Source organism: Brassica oleracea, chromosome C4 (genome assembly GCF_000695525.1).
Source record: "Brassica oleracea var. oleracea cultivar TO1000 chromosome C4, BOL, whole genome shotgun sequence".
Lineage (NCBI taxonomy): Eukaryota > Viridiplantae > Streptophyta > Magnoliopsida > Brassicales > Brassicaceae > Brassica > Brassica oleracea.
Window position 1 is genome coordinate 41,703,943 of NC_027751.1, and position 7,457 is coordinate 41,711,399.

General features: G+C 35.2%; 1 long non-coding RNA gene across 2 annotated transcripts; it reads left to right on the forward strand.

Moving 5' to 3' along the window:
- Positions 1-2,467: 2,467 nt before the first annotated feature.
- LOC106337084 lies at positions 2,468-4,590 on the forward strand. 2 transcript variants are annotated; one of them, XR_001268952.1, is made up of 6 exons: positions 2,468-2,796; positions 3,040-3,123; positions 3,205-3,314; positions 3,413-3,532; positions 3,602-3,675; positions 3,940-4,590. It is a non-coding gene; the product is annotated as an uncharacterized LOC106337084 (long non-coding RNA). The 2 variants fall into 2 exon arrangements; XR_001268951.1 differs by having other exon boundaries at positions 2,469-2,796; positions 3,040-3,314.
- Positions 4,591-7,457: the final 2,867 nt, after the last annotated feature.

Here is a 7,457-nt window from a genome sequence, read left to right on the forward strand (position 1 = left end):
ATAGGAGCTTTGATGTATCTGGCTAGTCACACACGACCAGATATATGTTTTACCGTGAATCTATTGTCTAGATTTAGCTCTTGTCCGAGATCCAAACACTGGAACGGAATTAAACATGTTCTTCGTTACCTGCAAGGAACAAAAGACTTGGGTTTATTTTATACTAACCAAAACAATGAAGGTTTAGTTGATTTTGCTGATGCAGGTTATCTTTCGGATCCACACAATGCTCGATCACAGACAGGCTATGTTTTCACACATGGTGGCGTTCATGGCGTTCCATGAAGCAGATGATCGCGGCCACATCTTCAAACCATTTGGAGATCTTGGCTGTTCATGAGGCCATCCGCGAGTTGTTCAGAACAGGGGGAGTAATACGTGTTGTACTCTTTTTCCTTCACCATGGTTTTGTCCCACTGGAGATTTTCTTGGTAAGGTTTTATTGAGGCAACATCTAAAGCGTATTACAATCCATGTATGGTTATGGCATCCAAGGGGGAGTGTTATAAATCATATTGTGGATGTCCATAACCGGCCCGGTTCATAACCGTCCAGTGCTAGAGAGAGAGAGAGAGTCGACTGTGAGGAGAGAGAGAGAGAGAGAATCGGCATCTTGCCTTTTTATTTATTAGATTATGATTTGTACTCTTTCCATAATTGTATTTCCTTTCTTTAGTCTTTCTATTATTCTATGACGGTGTAATTCCTTATATATAAAGGGCTCCTTATGTTTATGAATAACACAAAAACATAGATTTTATTCTCTAGTCTCACAACAAAAATATTGTTTTTCTTTATAAAAGAGCTGTATTTTGGGTAGGCTGAACAAATAAACCGAATTCAAAACTTCTAACCGAATTCAAAAATTCTAACCGAACTGAGCCGACAAAATGAATCCGAACCAAAACAAACGAATATAAATTCTGAATGGGAATTGTTTTATGATATTTTAAGTTATGGATTTTATCCGAACCGAATCTGAACCCGGACATATATCCAAAAAAATCCGAAAAATCAAAATTCCAGAAAAATATTCATACCAAACACGAAATCAAATCCCAAATAAGTACCCAAATACTCTTAGATTTTAGTGAGTACCTAGAATAAATATCTATTGCATGAATAATTAATTCAGATACTTAATTTAATATATTTTGGTATATGGTGCTCTCTTTTTCTTCAGTATTGTCGAGTTTATCGGATTCAATGTCTTTTCGCTTAGGTTCATCAAATATGAAGTGTTTTGCATGTAGATTTTGAGTTGTATTCTCTAATTTCGTTGTATTTACTCTCTAGTTTCACCTGTCGAAAATTACATTAGAGCCAAAAGAATTGTGACAAGAGCATTTCTCATTTCTCGTTTCTCGTTTCAAATTTGTATTCCATTTTTTCTTTCTTTAGTTTTTGGGTTTAACTAAGTACAAAAAAAATATTTTGGAACCATAAATCCAATTAAAATCCAAAAATCTGATTAAAATCTAAAAATCAAAATTTTTGGTTCAACCGGTTTTGGAAATGTTACTAAACCTGAATTTAACCTGCCTAAACTTCGAACCGAATCCGAACCAAACTTTTGTAATATCTTAATGGGATTGAAAATTATAAACTCGAATACCCAAAACCCAATTGAACCCGAATGGGAATCCGGTCTCGAATGCCCAGCCTTAATTCTGGGTTTTGGCCATGTCGATTGCAGTAAAATAGAAGTTATTGTCACCGCCACGAGATCTCATTTAATGTACAGTTGGCTCGTGGAAGTTTAGATAACAAGTTTCATATATACATCTTCACCAAATTTGTATATGAGAAAATCCATCCACTGATTTGACCTTTTAACGTGCTAAGTTGCCACTCATTTAACATGGTTGGCAAACGAAATCTGGTGATTTAGGAATTAACAAGACACGATGTATTAGTTGCGTAAATATAAAGTATTTGCGTATACATAAGTGCACAAGACACTAATTAGCATTAGTCATAGATGATGGAGTCCGTCAAACCGTGTAGTAACTTGTGGACATGGTGAGGCATCCCTCCAAGTAGATCACATAGGGAATCGAAAGTTTTTTTTTTTTTTTTTTTTTTTTTCCCTATGTGATCTACTTTGAGGGAATCGAAAGTTATAATCACACATGAATGCGTGACCAATAAGCTCGGTTTCTCCATGTTGCTCTTCAATTTTAAAATAATGATAATTTACAGTATTTAAATTGATATACGCATCTCATGAACAAGATCTATCTATCTATCTATCTATAATAATAAAACAGACTTGTCTCTCTTCTCCGGCTGCCGGTTCATCATATAGCATAAGGCATTTTGTGACACATCAGCAATGTTGTTTCTATGCATTTTTTCCTTTGCGAAAGTGAGTTTCGTTCTTGGACTTTATTGGGCTAGGTTTAATATACTTAAGTCTCTGAAAACAAATAAACAAAACTAAGCCCAACTAATACATTTCATCTAAACCTAAAGCCTCGCCTCTTTTTCTTCTTCTTCTATCTTCGTCGCCATTGAACGTTTTCTGACTTTTCCACTTCTTCTTCCATCATAATCTCCCATTCCCATTAACTCAAACCATTATTTCATTCATCAAAACAAAAACAGCTTAACTCACATCACCCTTCCACTTCCCTATCTCACTCTATATAAGACGATGTCGTCATATGAAACCTTCACACTGCTCAAACCACCTTAAGCTACATTGGCGAACACATATTCTTTCAGTTCCACAGTTACATGTGTAGACTCTTATATTGCAAGAGAAGCGGCTGGTTCGTTTTCCCCAGAGCTCAGGTACTTCGATTCCGGGGAAGACGATAACTATTGCTACTCTTTAACAGTTCCTACAATCGATTTTTTTTTCCTCATTAATTGTTTTTCGTTGATGGTTCTGTTTACCTAAATTATGATGTGCTATGATGATTTTACTTTCTTAATGAACTCTAGAAAGAACCACTCTTAATGTCTTCTTGTGATGATTAACTTAAAAGGAACTTCTCCTGGTGGCTTGATTGAGGCATGTTTCCCTTCATGCAGGTCTCTGATCGTATCCTTCTGATCCAAATTGTTGCAAGATGCAGCACCTACCTAAGCATTCCGATTTCTCTGACCTTTTTATCAGTCTAATCTCTTAAAATGGATATTTTCATTTGTTTGAATTATTTGAGACCTTTGTTAGACATGTTCACTTTTCTTTGGCAGTTACAAAAGCCAAGTTCTACTACATTGCTGCAAACACCAAGGTAAACGGAGGCTGAGCTATGATCCTTCACTACAACCAAGTTCATTGATACTGCTCACATATATGGCAGGTGATCACGATTAACCTTCATGTTCCTTATCTGTGAGTTTTTCATAGAGGTTCAGGAGAAGTACATGTCGTTACCAAATCCTAATTTATATCTTACAGTGTCCAGAGTAATCATTGGAGATGTAGAGATAAGCAAGACTCTTGCTTGAACCAAGTACATGGAGTATGTTTTGGAATGAGACTGAGGCAAGAACCTTCTCCAGGGTTCACGGCTGGGAGGTAAATTGCCATATTTTAGAATTAACAAAGACGATTTAGAATTAATCTGTTTGGTTATTTTTTGTATAGACAATACAAGACGACTGATAGCAGCATCGCTAAAGGTAGTTACTTTCAGCCATATTGGACTCATACTTCGTCCAGTAAGTCTCATTGCCCAAGTATCTGCATATATTAGATTTAACCTTACGGTCATGAAGCTCCCATGACTCAAAAAGTACATTAATGGTTAGCTAGAATTTTTTGATTCAATAATGAAGTTCTTTTTTTCTTTCTCTGAAACAACTACGTACGTTGGTAGTTCTCTCATGATCTCCGACAAAGATTTATGAAAATAATTCTTCTTTCTGTATACAATAATATGCATGTTATAACAAAGTGAATACTAATAATAATATCATTTGCAGGGGACAGCGCAATGCAATTTGCAGGGGACAGCGCAATGCAGCCACTATACTCAACATGGGATTTGCAAGTTTGTGTCAGCCTGCAAATTTGACCACTCCATGAGCTCTTATTCTTCACTCGCTGACATGCCTGTTGCGCCTTAACTTCTTGGGTCTTGATTGCTCAGCACATTAGCTCCATCATCATCCTCCTCGAGTGACCAACGCACAAAGATTCACTCTTCGTGCTCCATTAAACCCAAAACCACAACAAGTGGTGGCTCAAACTGTTGCTTATGAAGTCTCTCCGTCTTCTTCTATGACAGTCGGTGTGAGACAATTGGATCCTGCTGAGCCAAAATAGGTGACCCATCTAGCATTGAGGTTAAAACTTGAAGCTAAAGAGACAAAATTCAAAGGACAGAACCTCACTCTATTCTTTATCTCTATTTTTCTTCTTCTTTTTTCATTTATCAAATTACCATGAACTCAGAAACATGAAAGATCTCCACAAACTAGACAGATGTTTGGGACTAAGATAGATAGATTGGACAACGATTTTTATTATTCACATGTAAAGAAAAGAGAAACGAAAGGGTTTGTGTATTTATTCTTCCTCTAGCTAGATCATCTTATTTTCTAAATCTAAGCAATGATTAGAAGTCTTACTCATCATAACAATGTGTGATCCAGGTTCATTTATTCTGCCTCCTATTTTTCCCTTACATAATAACATCCAACTTTCTTTTGCACGTTTGTTTCTCTTTCAAAACAAATGGTTTCACTTTTAAAATTTCAGAATTTTATAGCTTGATACATAACAAAGAATAAAAGCTCTCATAAATAATCTTAAATGCGATCAACAAATTTGCTACATCACTTTTCGTTTTTTTTTTTGAGAAATCACTTTTCATATGTTGCAAAGTAAAGTCGGTATCAGTGACATGTAATTAAGTAACAGAGTTTTATCTTTCAGGCCTAGATGTTTCTACACGTAAAGTTATATGTATTTAAACTTCATTCAGGGAAATCCATTAGAAAATGATCCTTTAGTTGATTCTATATATTGTTAACTGCTTTGATATGAAATCTTGCTTTAAGATTTAAACTACAAACTTACATAAGATTAGAAATTAAATTGTACTTTATAGAAACTCAAGATTGGGATTTTGTTTTCCTAAGAGTTCAACTGAAGAACAAGAATACTTTTTTCCGATTTACACTAAACAAAAAAAGACTCAAAAAGATAAGAATAGTAGATTGCCCAAAGACAATGTGATTTTAGTATTTGGTTAAAGGAAATTTTTAAATAAGAACATTGTTAAATACACTCATCATCACAGATAGAATACATTCACATATACCACAATCAAAAATAAAACTTTAACACACCATTTAAAATATATTAAAATGTTACACATAATCTCAAGCAAATGCAAAAAAGAACGTATTTTCATTAAAAATATAACTGAAATAAATATTGAAAATAAAATAGTACAATATCATAAAATAAAGTTGATAACAAAAAAAATTCAAACACGTAAAAATTATAAACAAAGGTCAAGTGTTAACAAAAAAAATATATATATCTAATTAGAAAAGAAACTATGTTTATTATATTCAATTTAAAGTAAATTTCCAAACTTTTTATTAAATTAAAATACATTTTAATATAAAATAAATTTAGTGTACATTCACCCGCCCGTAGGGCTGGCCAACCCTAGTTTAATATAAAGTAGAGTTTTATTATCTTCTCCTCTTGCCACCTAAAAAATAGGGGAAGGAGAGTTCTACAGGTGTCCATCTCCTATTTCCGTGAGCCATTTTTTTATGACTATTTGGGCTGTTTATGTTTGTGTTGAGATGACAAGGCCCGGTCTCTCTTTTGAATAAAAAGCCCTAATAACATGTCTCCTTCGTCGACGGTGGTCGACCTCTCGATTCACCTATATTCCACCGGCTCTGCGCAACGCTTTTCTTCTGTATTGAAACTTTATTACTACGATTCACCATTAATTATCTCATTGAAGCTCTACCATGACGTTGAATGTTATTACCCCTTTCCTAACCTCTATAGCTAAACCCTAATTTGTTCCACTATAAATAGAGATGCATCAAACTCAGAATCTCGCAGCGTTACCTGATTCGACCCTTCTGCTTCCTTGCAAAGAAAACCTGCAACAATAGTACCATCCCAAATATTTATTACTGATTTGAAGTCTGGTCTTTGTGACATGCCGTGGTAACGCCTCTTCTGCGTTTCTGGGTACCTCGGAACGTGAAGCAAGGAGGGAGGGAGGGAGTTGACATGCTTTTGCTTGATGAGAAGGTTAGGCTCATATTTTCTCCTTGATTATGCATTATATTTTTCCCATTCGTCCATTTATACTTACTAAGGCGGTTCATGTTTTCACTCTTCAAAGTCCACTCTCCTGCAAGTTTCTGTCAATGTGCATCCGCTTATATACTTGACTATGTCTTGTTATAGCAGCCACCACAGACGCTTATGGATGACTTTTCCTTATTTCTGAGGTTCCAAAGGCACGGCCACCTCTGTTTTTATCGTTGTGTTTCCTCCTGTTATTCAATGAGTCTTTCTCTGGTTATGCAGGAACATGGTGGTCCAAAGGGATCCAATGAAGGAAGAATAAGATGTAGAACATTTTGAGGATTTGAAAGAAGAAGATGATATTTGATCAATAAAGAAACAACAAAAGAAGGGAATAAGATGTTGATCGTGACGGTGACGAACCCACAATTACAGATGGTGCCTCTTCTTCAGACAACGAAGAGGCTTTGGTGGTCTGGCAACATGATGAAAGATGATTATGGTTCTGATGATGAGGAGGAGCTATTTATAAAAGAAACACCCCGTGAGCTATTAAACTGAATAAAAATATATAAATTCTATGTTGATATTTATTACTCCGATATATCCAGGGAGATAACTATGGTTCTGATGATCATGAGCCTATAGATATCACAGTAGCATCAACCGATGAGATTAACACTGTCTCCAAAGAAGTAAGTGGCTTGACAGCAGAAATCAGAGTAGCCGCAAATGCGAACCAGGAACCATCCTCATCTGTGACCAAACGTCTTGCATCAACCAATCCGATACTTGACCCCAATGAGAATGCTCAGAACAGAGCACGCCGGGCATAGATCGATGTGTAAAATAAAAATCCACACCATCTTTGCTTTCCAACTAATGTTTACCAGCATTTTCTTCTTCTTCTTTTTTCATTTAAACTCGATGTAGTTGTTGATGTTCGAACTACTAATGCAAGTTATTTTCATTCGATGTATGTCTTTGTTTTAACACGTCTAACCATGGAAAATGGTATTATGTAGGGAATATATGTAATTAAGTTTTAAAGTATAGATAAATTGGAATTTATTTGCGTTGAGGGGTCATTTCTTTTTACAGCTATTTAAGTTTTAAGAATTAAATTATGATATGGTCAAAATAACTTTGTTTATTCAAAAAATTTGATTAGGTCATGTATTGAATCAACCAACGTAATATAAAAAGCGTA